The sequence below is a fragment of the Pantherophis guttatus genome, chromosome 3 (assembly GCF_059756535.1).
Source record: "Pantherophis guttatus breed Tessera chromosome 3, ASM5975653v1, whole genome shotgun sequence".
NCBI lineage: Eukaryota > Metazoa > Chordata > Lepidosauria > Squamata > Colubridae > Pantherophis > Pantherophis guttatus.
In genome coordinates, this window is record NC_142065.1 from 40,303,363 (window position 1) to 40,328,367 (window position 25,005).

Below are 25,005 nucleotides of genomic sequence, written 5' to 3' on the forward strand. Positions count from 1 at the left end.
GTTATGCTATTAAACTCTTATTTTTCCCAAAATGGTCAACTTGGAGATCTCCAGTAGAATATCCTGGGAAGTTAAAGTGATCTGATATTATTTTGTGGAAGATGAAAGTGACACTTCTTTGCTATGTTTCCATGTGAATGTACTATCAAATCTATCATCTATAGCAGGGGTCTCCAACCTTGGCAACTTTAAGACTTGTGGACTTCAACTCCCAGAATTCCTCAGCCAGCTTTGCTGGGAGTTGAAGTCCACAAGTCTTAAAGTTGTCAAGGATGGAGACACCTGATGTATAGCCAGGATCCATGTTGCAACTACATTTCTTCCAACCCACTTGTCAGAGATGCTTAGCTAATGGTGACTGAACCACCCAACTAACAAAATCAGTGGACAAATCAAGAGAACCTGATCCATTCCCAGGGAGAATTTGTTCAAAGAGCACCACAAGTTATAATCTATAGCTTACAGCTCAAGTCATTTAAGTTACAACTCACACTGGGTGGCACTGCACTTTCCAAGGCGCTACTAGGGTACATAACCATTATTGAATATAGACAACCACCCAACCTGAAGCAGATTCTCCCTAGAAACAACAGGACTATAATGTTCATATGGGAACGAGACCTAAAACAAATCCAGAGGTGTACTTTGCTCCTGTATTTATATCAATAGCACTGTCATAGACTCCAACAAATATATGCACAAGACTAGAAGTACCTTCACATATTCTTCCTGTAACGTGGTATTTACCATTATCTGCCAACAATTCTCCGCTAGATTCCACGTAATAAAGTCAGGAAAAATTTGCAGAGAAAAGAAATAGACACCAGTTCAACATTATGGCTCAAACAAGTGAATTATTAGAAAAGGTGCTATCGGACTCCTTCTGATATCTACTCCCTATTAGGGCCAGAATCTGCACTGGAGCTCCTGATCATTTATTTATTTTACAACCATTCAAATCACTTCTAATGGAGTGAATTACGCTGCCCCATCTAATTTAGCCCTAACTCAAATAAAATATATCAGGAAACTGGTAGTGTTATTGCTAAGGGCCAGTTTTAATTTTTCATGCAAGGTAAATATACAAAAATTAAATGTGGGTTCCTCCCAAATTCTGGCATAACATTTGGAATTAAAAAAAGAAGATAACAATAACAAAGATGCAGTTGGCCACAACAAGCTAGGAGCATCTCTTGTCTCAGAGTGCCTGCCTTCACATATACAGGGAGATACAGCAAAGCAGAATCTGAGCTTAAAAAAGCAAAAATAGGGAAGAGAAAAATGAATATTGACTTAAAAAGGATGAAATAAAATATCTGCTTCTAGTAATACTCCAATAGGGACACCCCAGAAGTTTGTGAATAGGATGCTGAGGGAATTGACTGGTTCACTATTCCACCCACCCAATTTAAGCTCAAGACAGCTGTTAGGCCAAATCTAGGAAGTGTTCATATCTGAATATGTTATTAATCAGCTTTTGAAATTCCCCCATCAGGACGTTATATTACTTGCAATGGAAATGTTTCCAGGCAAGCATGTTTGGATTTACATTAATAAAAGATGAGAAAATCAAATTGCTAGTCCCTAAAATGGGCATCTGTAGCCTATAGTATGAATAGACAACATTGACAGAGCTTTATGTCCTGATAGTCTTTAAAAGAAAAAAGTCACGTACACTGACTCTTTGGAAAACAGCCATTTTTTTTCTTTTTGTAAACAACCTTATTTGTTCATTTTCTCATTTTACTTTCATAAAGTAAAAAAGGGTCTTTTAAACAGCACAAGAGAACAGTGCTGTATCAGGGCAAGTTGACACTAAAAGGGATAATTTTGCATAAATACATAATTGTCTTGCATACTGGGCTCAAGTTAAAAATTCCTATATGCTCTGGAGTGCTTGTTTTTTGCTGCTGTCACATGTAGCAATTTGGCAGCTAGGCATATTTATATCGATATTCAGGGTCTAATACCCATGTGCAACTGTTACAGTAGCAACAGTATTTAGACTTATATACCGCTTCACAGTGCTTTATGGCCCTCTCTAAGTAGTTTGCAGAGTCAGCATATTGCCCCCAACAATCTGGGCCCTCATTTTACCCACCTCAGAAAGATGGAAGGCTGAGTCCATCTTGAGCCTGGTGAGATTCGAACTGCCAAATTGCAGGCAGCCGGCAGTCAGCAGAAATAACCTGCGGTACTGCACTCTAACCACTGTACCACCGCAACTCACAGAAAGTGACTGGATGTGCCCATGGCTCCTCGTACTAAGTCTGCCATCTGTTACAACTGGCCTGCAGTGGTGTCTTATTGTACTAATTTGACAGATTAAAGACAAAAGATTAAAGTCATCATCTTTCCTTCTTATTAATATCTTTTGAAATAAGTAGTTTGAAAGTTCAGGTTCTAATTCTGCACCCATTTTAAAATTCTATGATTGAGGCTGGTTGATTGCACTAACAAAGTCACTCCTTGAGGGTTTATTTTTTGATTGATGATCTCCATCAAGATTACATATGCAATTTACTGCACATGTTTATTCAGACTAAGAGCCATTGAGTTCTCTGTGCCTTACTTTCAGTTAATTGTGTACAAACTTTCATTCTCAGAGTTCATGTTGCAAACTGAACGAATGCAACCCAATAACTGGGTTGGGGCAGACTTCTTTCCCATATTATTTTGAAGTGGTTCTCAAAGATAATATTTCAGATCTCAATAGCGATAAAAGAAATTGAGTAATCTGATTCAGTGTGATGGAATGACATGAACTTAGTTGTATCCATTGAAACTGATTATCTATTGTTGCAAATTGATTTAAATTTTTGAAATGACCATTAACTAAAAGAATTACTCCTTTTATATCCAGTCCTGAATGCATGTATCTTTTGCTTTTTAAATGTTGATGCCATCCTGATGTTTTGAGGTAAGACTGACAACAAATAAACAATCTATAGCAAACTCATGGAAGAAACCCATAAGGTGTAATGAAATTCTTTATTGTAAGTTAGCAGTGAATCCTTTAATGACAACACTTCCTCTTTCAGCATATGAAAGAATGAATGCTAGGGATGCAGATTCATGATCTGGGTGACAGGGTGACATTTGGCTATGCTCATGATTAATTGCAAAGGAGCAGAGTATTTATTACTTTTTATGCTCCATGTGGAAAAGCAGAAAAGTCTGCAGGGGGCATCAGAGAGAGTAGATGACAAAAAAATTGAAATCTCTGACCCCTGTGTACAGGTGTCATGACATTGTATGCATCTACCAAAGAATGATCATTGTATCCAAATGATACTAAACTCATAAAACTCTGAACCAGCAGATTTCTCTGAAAACAATGTATATGATGATACGGGAATTAATACTTGTTTCAAAATGCAACACACTGAGTGTCTGCCCTTCCTGTCTTCCTTAAATTATGCCCATGCCTGTCTAGGATGAAAAACTACTCTTGCCGCTTTGAATCTGACAACTTGTGCAGGAACAAAAGTAATGTCATTATACTTTGAATGAATATACCTAAAGTTCTGCTTAGGACTTCTGAAAGAGACATCTGCCCTTAAAGATTGTTGGCAGAATTTTGCAGGCAGTCTGTACATGAATATTACAAATGAATACAGTGACATTTTGGTCTATGCTATTGTGAAAAATTGGAACTCAGTCTCCTACTTCATTGTACTGCTAGATCCATCTATCATAGTCCTTTTAAATGGCAACTCTCATGGCCTGATTGACACGGGATAGATTTCCTGCCATGAAGTTCTGAGGTCAATCAATCACTTGCTTGAAGTTGACCTCAGATGGTGAAAATGTGTACCTGGGGGTATTCTTCAATAAGAACATAGAATTCATTATCTTTCAGGAGCAACACAAGCTGAAGATAGGGTGCAGTCTTGGAAAAAGGCCAACAGTTATAACACCTTGGCATTTTGCATTATTTCATATCATGAAGGACTTTGTGTGATTGAGATATTTTGCACTTGAAGTTCCAATCACCAGTGACCTGTCAAGTATAAGGTCTTACCTACAAATCCTGATAGCCTATGCTTTATCATTTCAAAAAATAGTGAGATGGTGATATCAGAACACCAGCATTGGTGGTGCATATTTGTATTCCTTTTCCTGTCATTTTCATATAGTTTTAGGGATTCTTCATAGCCAGTAGTAAAATAAAGTGGAAGACTCCCCAGAGACAACTTATGCCCTCCAAGATCCTGTTTTGGTTGCTTTTTAGAGGCAAGACTCATGAAAATTGGGCTATGCATAGGTTTAAGCCAAAAACACATCTAAATCTACCTTTCCCAATATCTGAAAAACCTTTCCAAAAAAACTGCAAGGACTTTCCACACAGTTGCCAGGAGTCAACACTGACTCAAAAGCAAAAAATTAAAAAGGCTTCTTCTTACTTTTCCAAGAGAAGATAAAATATATTACAGTAATTCCTATTTGGAAAAAAAAAATCTGTATGTGAAGGAGAATCCTAGAAAAAGGAATTCTTTTCCCTTTCCTTCAGAATCGAGCATTTGCATTATGTGATATTGGCGCCGGGTGGGTGGGTGGGAGGTGGGGGGAGGAGAGAATACATTGAATGTTATCATATCATGATACCTATCTTGGAAATGCAAAAGTTTACTAGTACTGGTACAATTAATTATCACACATAATTATTTACCTACTTCTCTACCTATGTGTAATCTGGACTGGCATGATTGCATGTAATGTTCTTGCTTCATTAATAGATCCTTTTGCTTATACTTAGAATATGGACTAATAGTGACTGGAATCAATTTTACTATCAATTCTAATCTCCATATTAATTACAATAATTACAACCTGTTGTTGCATATGCCATTTTGATTCTAGGATTCTTGCTCAAAAGAAGTAAAACCTGATAGGTAAACATTGTACTTCATAGACTACTATAATTATATCTGAAAGGGTTGAGATACCAGGGCTTTTGCTTTATGAAACATTTTGAAGTTAGTTGAGGTTTGGAAATATTTATCAATTGTGTGTAGATAATATTGTAGTGCTATGGGTGTGTTGGGAAAGGAGACAAACTTTAACAGCAGTCTGGAAAACAATTACTTCAGCATGCAAAAACCTAGCTGTTTATGGATATTATGTGCCAGAAGCATATGGCTTAATTAGTTTGGGAACCCCATTGGTTGCCAATTAGTTTCTGTTAAACTTTTAAAAGTTGTTACGCTAAATCCTTATACAATATAGGTCCAGCATAGTTGATGAAGTGCTTTCTCCTATAGGTATCTCCCCAGTGATTCTCCCACATGGCTAAGTAATGAATGTATTAGCATCTGAAAGCCTGAGAATTGGTCTCTGCCAACCAACTAGACAGGCTGATCATCTGGCTGGAATTAAAAAAAAAAAACCAAAAACAACTGGGCAGCTTTCCCATCAGCCAGCTAATCAGACTGATTAGCTGACTGTGATGAAACAGATGACTGGTTTCTTGTTACAAATGGCAATAAGAAATAGATCATATTCTAAGGGCCATCTGGCTAGTGGGAACTTGATGACCCATCCATAGTTCTGAGGATATGAAGTGCCCACTCATGAACTAGTTAGAAGCCCAGGATAGGAAAACTAATGTTCTTCAACTGTTGTGGATTATTATAGCTCTCATAATCCTGTGCCATTACCCATACTGGATGAGAAAGGTGGCAACTGAAATCAGCCAAATCTGGAGAGCACAAGGCTACATTAAGAAAATGTGTTTCTTATTTTTTTTTCTCTTAGCACTCCTTCCTGCTTTTAAAAATTATGGCAGACCTCAAAAGATCTTTTGTTTGAATGGGTTATATTTATTGATATTTACCATATTAAAAATTAAAATTGACATGTTCGCTGGCGCTAGCATTTCTCATGATTATTTGATGGTTTTTTAATGTTATATTATTTTTCAACATAACTGGCAAGTAATTCTTCTTTCTGTTTTTTCTTTTCTCTGTGTTCTCTTTATTCTATATTAATTTCTATTATTTTTAATGTTCAATTTTAATAAAATATGTGTAAATGTAAAAAAAATACCTGGCACTTATAATTTTGCAGACCTCAGATAGGATCTTGGGGGACTCTCAGAAGTTCTAGATCCACACCAGGGGTGGATTCTAAATTTTTTTACTACCGGTTCTGTGGGCATGGTTTGGTGGTGGGGTAATGTGACTGGGTGGGCGTGGCCAACTTTTTTTTTCTTTTAAAAGCATTTTTTCCACAACCTTAAGAGATTGCAGAAAAAAAAATGCTTTTAGAAGCCTTTGATGATAAGGCAACTCAGCTGGGATCGTCAGAGGCTTTTAAAGGCATTTTTTTCCCTACAACCTCTTTGGCCAAAGAGGTTGCAGGAAAAAATGCTTTTAGAAGCCTCTGATGATCAGGGAACTCAGCTGGGATTGCCAGAGCTTTTTAAAGGCATTTTTTTCCCTACAAGCTCTTTGGCCGAAGCCTCTGACGATCCCAGCTGAGCCACACAATCATCAGAGGCTTTTTTTTTAACTTTTAAAAGCATTTTTTCGGCCGAAGAGATTGTAGAAAAAATGCTTTTAAAATTAAAAAAAAAAGAAAAGCCTCTGATGAGGTGGATGGGATAAGTGATCGGCAACCGGGCCAGGGACCGGTTCGGGGGCATGGCCAGCTAATGTTATTACCAGTTCTCCGAACTACTACAAATTTTTATTACCGGTTTCTGTGAACCGGTGCGAACCGGGAGCAACCCACCACTGGTCCACACTATAAGAAACACTGCTTGAGACGAACAACTTTCTTTCAATTTTGCATTAACTTCTTTCTTATCTGCAATATGGGAGACAATGGATTTCCATACTGTGTTGCAAGAATATTGATATAGGACTGAAATAAATAAAGAATAACTCTCTGAATTCAGTAGTTCTGAATAGATCAGAACAAATTGTACCATGAATAGGGCATATGGAACCTGGATATTATGGTTACATTTTCATTTTTAACATCGAACTTTGTCTTAAAGGCACACTTGCATTGAAATGTAGCTTATAAACTTATTACAAAAATACATTATAATTTTTAATAAAATATAAAATATAGTACATATCTATTAGTTATTCCTCAAAAACAGGAGATTTTTGGGTGATACTCCTAATATATAGGATGAAAGCATCCTGCAGATTTTTTTGTACCATAGACTAACACAGATCCTAGATGTTTTTCAATTGCCACAGTGAAAAACATCTAGGATTCTTTTCTGCATTATTGTACTAAAGTTTAATTGCAGTTGATGCTTTATTAAACTTTGTGATCTGGTTTAATATTGCAGAAGACTTGATAAGAGGATCATTATTGTGCTTCTTGTAGAGAGACACACTGGACTTGAGTAAAGTAAAATATTTTAGGCAACAGATGTGTTCTTCCAAGCAAAGGTTTGGGGTTTCCTATTGGATTGTGTGTCTGGTTTGTATCAGACAATGAGGCAGGCAGCAAGTCCCAGAATGGCATGTACATTGCTTTTCTGTCATATATGTCTGATAGCCATTGATCAGCATTGCAAGTCACTGGGGAGAAATCAAGCCTCTAGAATATCTTTGGCATATTTTACAAGTGCTAGGTTAAAATAGATATTGAACTTAAAGAAGCCGCCAGCCTACATTCCCTTCTGCCTCATTAGCAGGATGACTCGCATGAATGTTCAAGTGGAATTAGGCTTGCCAAAGCAAGTCTTCAAAAATTTTCAGCTGTTTTAGGAACAATATAGTAACTATGTAGGGAAGGATGGTTGGAAAATACTAGTAAGTAGGCAAGTTTAAGAAGGATGTCTTAATAAGACCTGTATGCTGCTAGTGAAATATGATGGAGTGTTATTGAGCAAAGGCAGATGCTTTCCTTTTTTAATTGTCATCACAAGTTTTCATTTCAACCCCAAAGGAAAGGGGGGTAGTAGAAGAATACCTTAACACTCTTTGACACCATTATAAAAATAAAAGCATTATTTTATCCAAAGCTATAAGCAGACATTAACAAATGGGAGCAAGACTTCTGGCCCCATTATGAGGTGGGGGGCAGTGATCCACGGCTGCCCATTTGCTCATCAACCAAACTGCCGCTGTGTACAACAATGGAATTTTTTTTAGCATCTCAGCTAGTGGCTCTCGTACAAGGGAAGTTAATTAGGATGCTGCTGATAATTTTAGCCTGGTGACATTTTTAAATCCTTATTGAGAAACTCCCTTTGGACACTTTGGAAATAAGCATCCTTTAGTTGTAGAAAATAGTTCCTGGGTGTAAGTCTCTTCAACTGAATCAACTGAAATCTGACTGTAAAGGAGAAAGGAAGAAGGGAAAGAAGGAAAGAAAAAAGTTGTACTGCACATGATCAATTCTGAAGGGTTTCAATATGCTCATGTCAGCTCAAAATTGACACTGATCCTGCTTCCTGTTTCTCTGGCCCTCATTTACTGTTCTTGAATAGACTTTTGAAGACTTTCTAAGCAGTTATCTGATACTTTCTCCCTCTATTTGAGAGGTTTTGGACTTTGACCCCGAGGTCCTATTGTAGGTGTACCAACAACTGAAATGGCCTGAAATGTACTCAACAAAGAGCAAGAAGGCTAAGGAACAAAACAGCCTGAATAAAGAAAATGTTGATATCCTATGTCACAAAACCTGCAAGGAATTAAAAGGAGACATAAAAATGTTAGTAACTAATAAATCACTTAGATTTTAGCTCCACAAACTTAAAATCTGATCAAGCTACAATATAATCCAAAATTTTGTTTCTTGCAGTGGGATCCTGCGATCTTTGCAAGTAAGAGATGGAGACATTCCCTTCTCCCACCATTTTTCAATTGCAACTGGTATTGGAAGATACGTTGTGCCCCAACCTGTAGATAACATTGAGTTTTCGCAGCAATAATCTTTAGCATACTTGCCCTGTATATATTTATCCAATCACTTTTCAAAGCTATCCAGGTTTGTTGTCATCACCTCATCTGTAATGCATGTACAATATGTGATGCATGTAGAAGTGATTTTTTCGGGTCTATTATAATTCTTTTTTTCAATCAGCTTCATTGGACAGAGAGAGTCAATACAGTGAAGTGATTAAGATACTGCATCAGGTTCTAGTCTTTGGCCAATCACAGATGGTCATTGAGTGGTTTAAGGCGAATCATTGTCTTTCAACCCAAACTACTCAGAGGATTGTTGTAGGCAAAAAGAGGAGGATGGAATGCTATGTATGAACAGAAGACAAGATGTAAATCAAATAAATAAATACATTGGGTTGCCCCCTTTCTTCTGTTTTGAGAAACAAACCCCCCTTTGACTTCCTCTATTTCCAAGCTTAAGCCCCAAATATACTAGCCTTCTCCCATGGGGAAAATGTCTCTTGATCATTCTGGTTGCCTCCTTTTTCACTTTTTCCAGTCCTTTTGTGTTCTTTCCAAGCATGGCATTCAGAACTAGACGTAGTACTCCAGATACAAACAACTACCACAACTATCTACTAAAGCAAAATGTCTTTTGGCTCAGAAAGAATGGAAGAAGAAGCTGAGAGGTTAAATGCTGGAGCACACATATAAAAGGTTCTGAATTATTTCCTCTGCTATTGCTAGCCAACATGAGTGGCTGAGTGTAATTGGCTTTGAGAGTCTTCTGCTAAGATTAGTTAAATTCTGAATAAGATGTCTACTGAACAATGATTAACTACTTAATTCTGATGTGAACCTTGATGCTCACCATGTTCTGTTTTCTAACAATTTAGCAAGCTATAAGTAATCTGGACAATTCTATTTTCCTAATTATCAAAATAGAAAATTGTAAAGAAAGATGTCAAATATTAATTACACTGATGGCCACCCAGGAAATGCTTCGTTTACCAATGTTTTCTGTTAACCTGAACTTTCCTAAGCATGATGATTTCAGAATTATGAAATGTGCCTCACAGTGTGACAGTGCAAGGTATGCCCTTTCATACTTGTGCTGCATGGGCAATTATATAAGGCATGGAGTGGCATTACAACATTGCAGCATAGATTTTATTATTGGCCCTTTGTTTCCCTTGCAAACATCTGTGTCTTTCGGAGGTCTGTACAAAGGAGGAAAATTGGGAACTCCCATTCTCCAACAATATTTTTATTAACTAGAAGACTATTCTAGCAAGGGATGTGTGTGTAAGGGAAAAAAGTATTTCCAAGGCTGTATAAATATTGCATTTTATATTTGCATTTACAGAGGGGAAAAGCATTTTCCAGGTGTTGTATAATTAGGAGAATAAATTGAATACTGTTTTACATAAGCTTATATTTACAAAAATTCTCATGCAGGCGCTGTGTAAGTAGGATAATGAACTGGGAACACAGGACTATGTTCCTCAAAGGTGTTCTCTAAACTCTGTGCAACTGTGAAACACAGTGAACATGGCACTATGGCAATGAAGAAGTCAAATTGTCATTCTCTGAAATATTGGCTTTTCTTTTTGCAGGGAATTTTTCATGGAGGATATTTAAGTGGCAAAAATCCCAACAGGGCTACATTTAACTGAGTTTCATGCTGGTGATTGTGTGTTGCTTCTCTTCTAGATGGCCTCTGTGCCATTTAAGGCCTAATTATAAACCAGAACAGGCAAGCTTGCTTGCATCACATTTGATCTGGTTGAGACCTTTGTCCTTGAGTAAAAGTTGCTCAAGGTTCTTTCTGAATTCTCCATGAATATAGTATCCTCTGTTTCATATTTAAACATGGATGCTGCCTTTGCACTTTCTGACCAAAGTTTGCAAAACAGAAACATAATGAGGAAAACTGCATCTCACTTCGAGATCAATCCAGAGGAAAGCTAAAGAAAAAGAAGTTATAAAAGAGAGCTGGAAAGATCTGTTGTAACAACAAAACCGCGACAAAAATGTTCCCTGGGATTTAATCTACAGTTGTAGGTGCAGAAATCAATCAATCAGAGAATAGGAAAGTTACCTAGGGACTGTGGAAGGCTGCTAACAAGCACAGGTAAGAAAGCAGGCTGACTGTTGAACTTTTGCAGTGCCAGTTCTGCTAATTGCATCTTCTGCAAATGCTGAACAATGTGATTTTTTTTTTTAAAAAAAAGTCCTTTGGGGGTAAGAATTTTAAACAGTTTTATTTTCCCCCAAATGAAATATGCATGTTCTTTGTTCCCATCTTGCTCCTGTGGCAGCAGCAAGACAATGTAATCTATGCTTTGGAAATGAGGAGTGTAATTAACACCTCTCCTTAGTCTCAGACACAAAAGGGATTGCTAAAATGAACAGCATTCAGAACAGAGCTAAGCACATCTCTCTGGCAATTAGAGCTTTATTAGAGCTCTGCGTTCACGTTTCTCACCCATGCGGCCTCTTAAACTAATGCACACAGCGTCACGTGAGCGCTAATAACTCTTCCTAAAGAGGGTCTCCCAGCCATGCATCTGCCACTGACTCGGAAGGCTTTCTGAAGCAGGAAAGGTCTTATATTGGTGTTCAGAGCCTTCTGGTAACACCCACGCCAGGACAAAGCAGCTGTTACTTTGTGCAAGGTATGGCCTCTGGTCAGCTAAATTTTGAGAGGCTATTGAGTATGTAGGATGTTGGATGGTGCTCCACACAGTAGTGTTGGACTAAGTATGATATAAACTATAACTCAGCTAAAAGAGAACTGACACAAGATTTTTTTTTGTTTGTTTGTTTGGCAGGAGATGCAACCAGATGCTCACGCTCAGCATTAAGGGACTGATGTGACAAAAAGATGCAGTTGATATTGCATTCACTGTGATTATTCCTAATTAATCTGCTTATGAAGAACATCTTGATCTGCTTCAAAATTTCTTCTCACGTCAGTTTCCTGACAAAATTTGAACTTATGGCATCGCATAGATTTTTCCTCCAGTGACAACTTTTTTGTACTGTTATAAAACGAGGAGCACAGGGCAGTGTTTTTCTTTATTAAACAAATGAGTCAGTCACTTTTCTTGAAACACAGTTTAGCACATCACTTTATTTTCTTTGGAAGGGACAGATCTGACCAAATATACTTTGGACATATCCAAGGTAGAGTGTTCTAACAGGCAGTAGCTTAACTCTAAGCATTTGAAGAGCTCTTTATTTCTAAATAACTCAGCCTGTCCTTTGCAGTGTTCCATTGTTTTCAGTGCAAATAAAGTTGTAAGCTGCCTGAGTCATTGTGTGAGTTGGGCAGGCATATAAATTTGTTTAATAAAGAAATAAACAAACAAATAAACAAACTAACATGGCCCAGGGCCTTCACTGCACCAGTGCATCAATTGTAGAATGACCTCTTTTTTCTTTCCAGTAGATGGTCAAGGTTTTACTTTACCATTGGACCAGTCATAAATGAATATAAGGTTTTATTCTCTATATTTGAATGTTTTGGTTTTTATAGGCATTGTAGGAAAAGTGTTTTGCTAGTCTATATTGGCAAAAAAAATCAAAAGGAATCTGGTAATATTCCTTCTGGATTTTTACTTTTTGATGACTTTTGGGATGTACATTCTAAACTAAATATTTTATAATATTGTTTTACTTGTTTTTATTATACTTAAAAAGGACAAACATGGACTATCATAGCAAAATATTATCTCAGTGCATCCAAGTAATCTGAACTAGCCTTACCAGTTGTGATGTATTTATACAAAGAATTAAAACAGGACAAGTATCTTTAGTTTGTTGTAAAGCAGAATAGGTGAAATCTGATTGTCCTGTTACTGTAGGACATGCCTTGATCAATTCCTGTTTGGATTCCTGCAATGTACTCTACCTGGGGCTGCCTGTAAAGACCACCCAGAAATTTTAACAAGCACAGAATGTGGCACATGCACAGTGATGGGTGCCTGTAGGTTTTCCCATATAATACCTCTCTTGTGCGAACTGCACTGGCTTCCATTTTCATTCTGAGTACAGTTCAAGGATACAGTTCACCTTTAAAGTACTATATGGCATAGGGCCAGGTTATTTGCAAGATTGTCTTTCCCTAAGGACATTTACATGTCTTACCAGGTTAGATAGGGTAGGCATGCTCCTAGACCTTTTCCTTAAACTGTGATGACTGGGGGCACAGCACAGAGGTAACACAGGCAGCTGGCAATTCAAACCGCCCCTTTATTGCTCCAAATTTTCCCAAATGCTCCCACACTTCTGGCAAGTCCCAGAGCGAAGTGATCACACACACACACACACCTCAAGCAGCCTCTGGCTGCAAATAGTTCAGCCCAACGCTGTGAGCACCATGGCTGCAAAGCAAGAAATCCAGCAGGGCAAGTCAAGAAGTCCAGGAAGCAAAGGAGCAAGGCAAGTAATCCAGAAATCCAGAAAGAATGTAAGGAATCCAGGAAAGTTCAAACGTCAGCACTCAACACTCTCATGAATTCAGCATTTGTTCCTGACAAAAGCCCCTCCCCACAGCATCTCCTTAAGTCTCAGTCCCCAGGTATGCCTTGTAAAGAGGGGTAGAGTGTTCTCCTCCTGAGTAGTCGGGTCAGTCTGCACTGTTCTCACCTTCTCTCCACTCTCCGTGCTCGAGGATCAGGAGGGGGTGATCCTTGCTGATCGCCTAAGCTCTGTCTCTCAAGTTCACTTCTTAGCCTCTCTTGGTCATCTTGCCCCCTTTCCTCCCTGCCTACAAGCCATCCCAATTATGAAAGGCCCTGGCCTGACTGTGCCTACTCCTCCCCATTTTCCTCCCAAGCCAACGAAGCAACCCCAGTTCTGGTTCATCTTCCTCCACAGATTCAGGCTCCATCGGGGGCATGACATAAACATTGTCTTCTAATGGGAGCTAGGAAGTGTACCTTTTCTGTGGTAGCACCTGTCCTATAGATCACTTTTCTCACTGAAATTCAGCACGTTTCTACCCTCCTATATTTTTGTGAAGTCTGAATACCTGGCTTTCCTCCAAGGTACTGGGATAATATCGGAAAGTTTATATCTGACTGTATATCTGAAAGTTTGACCATGGTTTTCTGTTAATACATTTGGATTTTATAGTTTAAAATGTTTTATGTTGTTTTAATTTTTGATTGGAAGTCTCCCAGAATTTGTTATAAGATGGCAGCTACATCAAATTATTTAAAATAAATAAAGCAATAAAATAAAATAAATAAAAGTAGGACTACAACAAACAAGTCTGTTATGTTCTGTCAGAAACTGGGGCTTGGGAAGTAATTTACATTGGAAAATGCAGATAAAGGTGAACACTGACTTCCTAAACCAGTTTTTTTTTTTTAAACGGCAGCCCTTATGAGCTTCTTGGCATAATCTCAGGGTCGGTGATGCAATTCCCAAGGTTTCTAGTCTTAGTTAACTTCAGTCTCCATGACATCTTTATAGAACCTGAGGAAATAGGTTCTTTGTAGTTTGAACCCTATAGCTGTGTCTTGATTCCTGAGGTTCCTTTACATAGCTAGGAAGAGTATTAATGTTATTCTGTTATTGTGTTATTCTGAATGACTGCATTCAGGAGGCCATCAAAACTTCTCTTGAGGGTAGATTGTTATTTATTTATTTATTTATTAGAATTTGTCAAACAAAATCGAGAGCAAGAATAAAAGAATAAAAATAGGGACAGGGACAATAGGCATGTTAGGGCACTTATGCACGCCCCTCTACTAACCACTTAAGTATGATGTAAGGTCGACAGAAGTCAATTTATGACCGAAACTGTGAAAATTTGTAACTGAAACAACTGAATCAGGTAGAGCATTCCAGACTTTGACAACTCTATTACAGAAATCATATTTTTTACAGCCAAGTTTAGAATGATTTACATTGAGTTTAAAGCGGTTGTTAGTGCATGTATTATTGCGATTAAAACAAAAAAAAGTCATTTACAGGTAAAACATTATCACATTAATTTTGTAAGCAATATCTAGGTCTGACTGCAAGCGATGTAGTTCTAAGTTATCCAAACCAAGAATTTCAAGCCTAGTAGCATAGGGAATTTTATTGTGTACAGAAGAGTGCAAGACTTTTCTCGTGAAATACTTCTGAACCCACTCAATTGTCATTGGCATTCTTCAGTCTCAAAAGACTATGGTATTGTGCTCTGGAAAGAGGTCCTAAAACAGCATCTAGTATGACTAAAAAGGCCAATTTGAGAGTGGCAATCCCTTCCACACTGAGGGCAGATACATTCTGTCCCCTGCCCAGCCCCCAGAATTTGCTGGTTCCAGGACTGCCTTTTTGCCTCAGCCTGCCGATCAAGTGTCTCTTCAAATTGGAGAAGGCCATGCTGCGTATTTAGCCTCCAAGCTGAACGATCGGAGGTCAAGTTTCACTGTTGTTAATGTCCATTCCGAGGGCCTTTAGGTCCGTCTTGCAGATATCCTTATATCACAGCTGTGGTCTCCCTCTGCCGTGCTTTCCCTGCACTAATTCTCCATACAGGAGATCTTTCAAAATCCGACCATCAGCCATTCTCATGACATGCCCCAGCCAGCGTAGACGTCGCTGTTTCAATAGTGTATACATGCATGTGTATAAATGTGTATAAATTCCAGCACGTTCCAAGATTGCGCTATTTGGAACTTTGTCCTGCCAGGTGATGCCAAGAATACGTCGGAGACAGCGCTATGAAAGGTGTTCAACTTTCTCTCCTGCCGTGCGTAGAGGGTCCAAGACTCACTGCAGTACAAGAGTGTGCTCAGGATGCAAGCTCTGTAGACCTGGATCTTTGTATGTTCCATCAGCTCCTTATTAAGCCATACTCTCTTTGTAAGTCTGGAAAATGTGGTGGCCGCTTTACCAATACATTTATTCAGCTCAGTATCTAAAGAAAGAGTGTCAGAGATAGTTGAGCCGAGGTACACAAAGTCATGGACGACCTCAATTGTACTGATGTCAGATATATGGTGGGGATTCCAAACAGTTGAACAATACTCTAAGATTGGTTTAGCATAAGTTTTATAATCTCTAATTAGCAAGACAATGTTTCCAGGAAAAAAACTGCACAAAATTAAATTTACAACTCTTAAATGTTTTTTTAGCAACTCTGTTTGGAGTTGCTACTGTTTGGAGTTGCTCTCTTTGGAGTTGCAACTCTGTTTGGAGCATAGATCATCAGAGATAAGTACACCTAGGTCCTTGACAAAGTGAGGGTCATCAGCTAGCTCCATGCCACCTAGCTTGTCCTTGACATCAGTAATGGGTTCCACAGAGCATCCGTAATGACATCCAGGCGGGTGGGCAGAGCCTTCCACCACTGCCACTACCGGTTTGCCCAAACCAGGGCGACTGGTAGAAACCCACCACTGCTTGACATACTGATTACGTTTTCCAATATATAAGACAGAGCATTTACTGATCAAAATTTGAAATTTGCCAAATAGATGACCATTCAGACACATAGTCAAGATCACTTTGCAAAACAACAGAATTATTTGTTATACCATTTGTTCTGAAAGAAACAGTGGTGCGCCCTCTCTCAATCTATATTTCACACCTTTTGGGCAATTCTTGAGGATGGCTGAAAATCTTTTCTACGTCCCTTCCAGTCTGGATTCAATCTTGGTCATGGGACAGAAATGACATTATTCACTCTGGTACATAAAACTCTGAGACCTTGATAGCAGGCTTTATCCTCTGTCCAATTAAAACACCCAGTGGTTTAATATGTAGGAATTAAAGACAATAACAAAGATTCTTCTCCACTTGTATAACTTATATGACAATATCTAAAGATGTGTGCTATCTACAGTGTCCATCTATTCCTGGGCCTGGAATTAATGTGGTTCTTTTTTAATGTGTGGATTTTGTAAGATACTCAGTTTTCTGGAGTAGGCAGCCATATCAAATCAAATCAATTAAATTAATTAAATTAATTAAATTACAGAGGTGTGGTTGTTCTTTCATTAATTCTGGTGAAGCTGTCAGGGTATAGTGACTTGTCAGTTCAAAAGTGCTTGTCCTCAGAGTAAAATTCATCATTGTCAGCTATTTTGGACCATCTCTGATTGCAAAAAAAAGGACCTCTTAAACAGGCAACCAGGTCCTTTGTGTTTTTCTTCCTCATTTTTTCTCTGATTTAGGCATACTTGCTTTGAAGAGAGCTTAAGTGTGCTTTCTACTTTACTAATGGCTGCAAACACAAAACCCTGAAGTGGCTCCCACTGAAACTCTATGCAGGCCTCCTTTAAGAATAAAAGCAAACATTCACTTTTGTGCACATACTGTGCTGTAGTGCTGCTTCTCTTGAAAGCTGCTCTCAGTAATACAATGTTTGATTAAGATAACAGATAGGAACAGTGATTTGGATAGGAAGTTAAAAGAGCCCAAGTTTGAACTCACCAAAGGACAAATGATTGCGTTCACTGTCTGATTATTAAAACCTGGCCAACATCTCAGCAAGGGATTTACCATATACCTTAGTCAAATGAGCAACCATTGGAGAAGGATGTGTGGGCTCAGGGAGAAGGTACCTGATTAAAGCTTGCCATTAGACCCCATGCAATCACTTACTAGGCATAATGAAGATTGCTTAAATATGAATGGCTGTTTCTAAAATGTTCTTTTTGGGCACACCGTATGGGTTCGTAAATACAGGAAAAAATATTTTTCCCAGCCCGAAGGAGTACAAAACCAGGATCTGAGCTGAATATATACTGTATAGGCCACCCCGTGAAATATATTCAGATACCTGAAATTTCAGACTCTTCAGGGGAAACAGCCTACAAATTCAGCCAAGTTATTTCCAATAAGGAACATGAAATTCTTGTTCAGATGGATTTTCAGAAAGTGATTTTAATTGTCTGTTCTATGCAGCTATTCAAGATAATCAGAAGTTATGCTCACTTTATGAATTGGTGACTGCTTTCAAAATATTTCCATTTAAACATCTTTGTTTTATGCTTTGTTATTAGAGATGGATAAAAATCCATCTGTTCCACTCTACGACATCTTGAGGGACCTTGTTCTCATACTACACTTCTTGGTATACTTCAAAGTTCTCTGCTTTGTTGCTCAAGCTGTATCAAAGTTTTCCTTATGTATGCCAAATTTCCTTGAACAAGTAAAAAAAAAAAAAAAAAAAAAAGAACAACAACACATTTTTTGCTGCCAAATTTCAAGAGCATAATTTATGGCCAGAATGTAGAAATTAGAAAACTGAGATGAATTGTGGGTTGGGTCAGCCCTTCTGATAAGTTATGTATAAAGTAAACCATGATTCAGCACAATGGCTGCTAGCAATAGCTAGTAAAACCTTACTAGGAAAATAGTAAATAGATACAAAGCGTATATTTACTCAAATGCATACAGTATTTTTTGGAGTATAAAACGCAATTCCCCCCCACAAAAAAGTGAGTGGAAATGTCTGTGTATCTCATACAGCAAATGTTGCCAAAGCCCCACCCATCCACCGGCCCCCACCCTTTGGCCATTTTTGGCTTCCGTGTATCGCGTTTTCGGCCTCCACATGACCTGTTTACAGCCCATTCCAGGCTGCGGGGATTGCCACAGCCCATCGCTGCCAATTGCTGCCTCCACGGGTTGTGTTTTAGGCCTCCGCATGGCCCATTTTTGGCCTCCACATAGCCAATTTTTGACCTCCGTGCACTGCATTTTTGGCCGGTTCCCGGCGGGGATTGACTGTGGTGATGATCCTCACCGCCTGTAACGAGCTGAAAATGTGATGCACAGAGGCCGAAAACAGGGCGTACGGAGGCTGAAAATGCGACACACGGAGGCGGCGATTGGCAGCAATGTGCTGTGGCAATCCCTGCAGCCTGGAATAGGTCTAAAATGGAGCATGTGGAGGCCGAAAATGATATGCACGGAGGCCAAAAACGCAACACGCAGAGGCACCGGTGGGCTGTGGTGATCCCCGCAGCCTGGAACAGCTAATTGGTAGTATTCTGGGAGGCCGATCCAACTGCCAATCAGCTGCTTATGCTAAATCAGGCTGACATCAGGCTGATAACATGCTGAAGCTGAGCAGGCTGTTTGCTGTTTGCTGCAAGGACTCTAGCCAGATGAATACCGATGGATGCTGGTAGGCAGAGGCAGATTTTTTTTATTGTTTTCCTCCCCAAAAACTAATGTGTGTCTTATACTCCAGAGTGTCTTATACTCCAAAAAATATGATATATGCAAGCATGAATAGATTTCTTTCTAGAAATACTGCAGTCCAGATAGATCTGTGGTGGCCTCAAGAACTTTTATCTTTTGTGGATGAAAACATAAATATACATTTAAAATGATCAGTGGATTTTATTTTGCAACACAGAAATTTTTCTGAATTCATACTGCAGAAATAAAACAGTGAAACAAATAACGGAGCAAATACTCAATTACATTTGTTCCATGCAAACAAAGGCACACCTTGTCCCCAGGGGTGACAAGTCCCCACTCTCCTGGCCTTTTGGAAGAATGCCAAGACTGGCTCTCTCAACTTGCATGGTGGGTGGGTGGGTCTTAGAGTGGTATGCAACAGTGGTGGGTTTCAAAATTCTTCACTACTGGTTCTGTGGGTGGTGGACGTGGCTTGATGGACATGGCAGAGGAAGGATACTGTAAAATCTCCATTCCTTCCTGATTAGCTGGGACATGGGAAGCAGAGAATAGATGGGGGTGGGGCTAGTCAGAATTTTTACTACCAGTTCTCTGAACTACTCAAAATTTCCACTACTGGTTCTCCAGAACTGGACAGAACCTGTTGAAACCTGTTGAAGCCTCACCTCTGGTATGCAACCTGGGTGAGGGCTGGTGATTTGAAATTTTTTTTTTCTGCCTTCAAATTTTAATTGTTCAATTACTTTGTTTTAATTCTGTTTTTTAAATTTTTCAAATATGTTTGCATGATTTTAATTGTAAACCACCCAGAGGCACGCCAATGAGATGGGCAGTATAGAAAATTGATAAATAAATAGTTCAAAACCTGATTTCAAACTCTACCAGTGGCATTAGCTGCATTTGCAAAACTGAGTTAGTGCCTTTCTTATTGGAAAATCCTAAACTGGTAGTTACGTTGCATAACAATGGGAGTTTTTAATTAAAGACAGCTATTGAATTGCCTTATTATACGCTAGGGCACCGAACTCTAATCGGATCACATAATCATATTTCTTAATTATTTTCTTCGCAGCAGAGGGGGAAAGATGAGAAGGCCTCAATAGACAACACAAGAACTTGTAGGAGATGATGGGCAGATCTAGCTCACATCCTAAATTTCAGGACAGGCTGCATTTGTCCTAAAAAATCTTTCTTGGGTTTCCTGGAAGGAACAAATGAACAGGTGAATATTGTCATATGTAAGGGAAGTTATCTCTTAAAGAAGTTAAGCCTCTGTTCAAGAAAATGGGGTGGGAGTACAACTAGGTAGACTTAGATTAGCTTTCAGGGTTATGACCAACGCAGAAAGTTAAAGGATCCAGATTTCAGTTCCATGAAATAATAATGCTAGAATCTTTATTTTAAGAAACAACATTGGGTCTGCAGTTAATAGCCACTTTTTTCTGACAGGTAACTAGACAAAATTATTAGAACTTTTCTTTTATATATGACATCTGCAGCAAGGAATGGTTGAAGAAGCTGATGAAACTTGCACAGTTGGATAAAATAATGTCTTTGATTATAGAAAAGAGAGTATCTATACTTATGGCTGACTAAAAACCCCTTATAGACTTTTTGCATGAAACAGAAAAATACTTCACGGTTTGTAATTTAGATGGATGGGGAAAAAATGGATAATAGAAAAGGTGAGGATTTTTTGTAATCATGGAGTAAGAGATGATTTTGTAATTATACTTCTATTTGCTGCAAAGGAAATTGGAAGCTTCTTTCTACATCTTTTTATTATTTCTTTCTGCACTGTTATTTCTCTTTCTCTCTCTTTGTTCTCTTTATTGTTACTTTTTAGTAACTAATGTTACTTTTTAGTTTTAATGTTGTCTTTATGTTAGTTTTTATGTTGCCTTTAAATTATACACACACACACAGTATGCATATATATGGGGGGATGTTTGTGTACGTGTATATACAATGTGTGTATACAGTGTGAGAGAGAGAGAGAGAGAGACAGAGAGAGACAGAGAGAGACAGAGAGAGACAGAGAGAGAGAGAGAGAGAGAGAGAGAGAGAGAGAGAGAGAGAGAGAGAGAGAAAGAGAAAGAGAAAGAGAGAGAGAGAGAGAAAGAGAGAGAGAGGTTGCCTTTTCCCCACCAACAGTTTTGAATATAACTGCTTTTATTACCGATTTTCAACCTCATGGATTAACTCTAAGAAGTCCAGGATAAGAAAACAGGATATCAAGTTACCAATTGGCAGCAGTGTGATTTGTTACAGCACTATCTAGGAATCTAGGTGCCATTTATGCTGAAACATCTGTTGCTCAAAACCTTGTCTTATAATAATTAATTGCAAGATCATTTTAATCAATAATCGGAAGGGAGATTAGGAACCTCTGTAGCCCAAAAATGTGAAATAAGAATGATCTCATCAGCGTATAGCAGGAAATATCTATCTATCTATCTATCTATCTATCTATCTATCTATCTATCTATCTATCTATCTATCTATCTATCTATCTATCTATCTATCATCTATCTATCTATCTATCTATCTATCATCTATCACTCAATCATCTATCATAATCATCTATCATCCATCTATATATAAAATCAGAATCTTTAGGGAAAAAACTCATTGCTACTGACATTTGTAAACATGTTATTTATTAAAAAGTTAAATGAGAGTTGTTAAAACAATTAGGAAAACTTTTATTTTCCATCTACCATCTCATCTCTTTGTGGCTTTAAAAATTCCAAGTTCTAACCAAGTATTACTCAGAAAAGCAACTGAGTAACAATATTTATACCTGGTACAAGCATTTTTTGAAATCATTAGGTAATTAATCTTTGCTAATTGCCCATATCATTATTTATTTGAAATATTGCATACTGTCATTCCATTATAGTATTCAGGATGGCTTAAAAGCAAAACATTGCAAACTATTTCAAGCAATATTAAAAAACAAACAAACTCCAGAACTTCCAGATTTCAGTCAACCATTTCATGAAAGCAAAGACTTTGAGATTTTCTCAAGTATCTCAAGTTATAATCTAGCACGTGTTCTAATTTTTGCAGCCAATTTCTAGTAAACCCAATACAAGTGCAGCAGGTAAAACCAATTTAAAACACATGCTTTTGTGAATTTGTAGTGATTGTTCAGACAAAATATAGCATGCCGAGTCTTTCCTATGAATCGTTTTGGGTTTTTTTCCCTGTTATTTGTAACATATTCAGGATAGAAAGGTATTCATTTGCCTTTGAGATTGGCCTTTTCAAAATATAATTATGCAAGCAGCATCCAGCTAGTGGAGACAAAGAGAGCTTCAGTTCCCCTTTTTCTGTTTCTGCCTTCAAAGGAACATAGTTAATTGCTCTATGGTCTAATTGCTTTACTAGTCCACATTTAACCATTTCTGCCTGGAATGTTTATTTGCCTGCCCTTCTTTGCCCTGAGGCAACAACCTCAGGTTTGCTTTCATGTAGAGATGTGGTGGGGCAGTGGTTAGAATGCAATAATCCAGGCTAATTCTGCTGATTGCCAGCAGTTCGATTCTCACCAACTCAAGGTTGACTCAGCCTTCTATCCTTCCGAGATTGGTAAAATGAGAACCCAGATTGTTGGGGGAAATATGCTGACTCTGTAAACCGCTTAGAGAGGTATATAAGTCTAAGTGGCTATTGCTATATAACAGTTCAAAAAGTTGGATTGCTATGAAAGCTTGGATGCAAAAATTAGAACATGTAATCAGAAGCCAAACATTGAAAGCTTAAAGTATGTAGTTTTTAGAATTGTCTTATTTTCCCCTACAATGAATTATCTAGGAATCTGCAACCCAAGACTACCTACATTCATCTTTGCTTGCCAACCAATAACTCCAATAACTACTGACTAGCTTTTAGCTCACTTCATTTTTTCCTACCCCTCCTCCAGACTCTGAGTGTGTGTAAAAAAACCTCTGTATTTTTGTGTCTGATTTTTCCCCAGATTCAGTGTGTTAGTTACAAAGACAGTCTGCGGGTTTATGGTATCATATGCCAAGATAATATATGGTGTCTTCCTTCCCCATTCTCTCAGCCAAATGTTGGCCATATTTTCTAAATGCAAAATAAATGAAAAATATTTCTAACCTATCACTATTATTAACCTATCACTATCACTATTTGGGTGTATTTTCCTAGCACATTCATAAATACTGTTCACAAGAAACAATGTAATATGTTTTTTTTTTTAAAAAAAACAACCTATGGAGTATTATTTTAATCTTTTGTCCCCATGTAAGTAGATATAAATTATATCTCTTCCTCTTTTCATGCTGTACCCAGGGCCAGCAAAAGAATCCTTTTTGTGCAAACTCGACGGAGATGGACTCTTTTATCCTAAAAATCTCTAGAGTTTAAATTCTCAGAAGTGGCTGAGATACTTCAGGGTATGCTGAAGAATAATAAGTGATCAAACATTTTGCTGACCAAGAGAAAGAGATCCGGCTCCTTTTTATTGCCTTGTAAGCAATCTTTAAATAAGGTTATGTCAGAATGATGCCTTTCATACTCACAACAAGGAGCACTACAGTTAAAGTTCTTTTCCTTGTGTTCATAGCTTTTTTGAAAGGTAATCCCATTTGGCATCTGATAGACTTCATGTAGTTGAAGAATAAGTAAGGTCTGAAGGATATTACTAGGATTCCTTTTGTACAATACATGGTAGCCTTAGACTGTCCCTTCTGCACCATATAGGGTAGCACTATACATTCTGCTCCTTATATTGATTAATGGTGGAATTAACCTCTCCTAATATTTTGCAGTATGCTCTGATCTGGAGTCATCTGACCAGTGATGGAAATGAATTGCCATTTTCCAGATGGATTAGTCATAATTAGTGCAAAGCAAAAATTTGAGACTTATCAGGAGATATTGCTGTCTGATTGGAAGGAAAGATGTCCTTTCCCAAAATCATACAATGTTCCCAGAGGAGAAGATTTCTATTAATAATGGTCTGCAGACTTTTCACATACTGAAAATTGATGGGTCAGCCTATAATAATCAAAAGCATTTGTATTTGGTTTGGTGCAAATCCTTTTGCAAGTATAAGTGAATGCTGCATTATATTTTCAAATACTGCCCAGGATAGCCTATAAATTTAATTACATTTTATTTAATTTAGTGTTTCCCTGTAACATGATCCTCTGTCTACAGATTTTATAATACAGTCGAACCGGTAGTTTAAAAAAGCTATGATCCAACGATTACCTGTGCCGCACGGTTTAGCTTTGCTAGAAAGCAGGATTTCCTGCTTTCTAGCAAAGCTAAACTGTGTGCCACAGCTGATCCCCCTCGCTGTTCTACTTACCTTCCCAAGCCTCCTTTTGGCATGTACTGTACATGTGTGTGTGCACAGTACACACCAAAAGGTGACTTGGGAAAGTAAGTAGAACAGCAAGGGGGGGGGAATCAACTGTGGCGCACAGTTTAGCTTCTCTAGAAAGTAGGAAATCCTGCTTTCTAGCAAAGCTAAACCGCGCAGCACAGGTGATCGTTGGATCATAGCTTTTTTAACTACCGGTTCGATTAAACCAGTAGCTAACTACCAGTTCGACCAAACTGGTAGCTTTCTAAACTACTGGTTCAACCGAACCGGTAGCTAACTACTGGTAGCTTTTTAAACGTGCAGTGCACGTTTTGTGCACACTGTGCATGCACACGCAGCACGCATTTGATGTGCATTGCACATGCACATGTAGTGTGTGTTTGGTGCATGCGCAGTGCATGCTTGGCACACAGCGCACATGCGCAGCCAGCGAACTGGTAGCAAACCGGTTCAGATTTCACCCCTGCCCTAAAGGGTATTCAATAGCTTTAATTAAGAATAATTTTTTTCATAGAAAATAAGACACTAATGTTAAAGATGTTTTTTAATCTAGCATTTCAAGTTGAAAACAATTGTTTGACATGTAATATAGGGTCACCACAATTCCCATTTCTCTCCTGTGCTGAC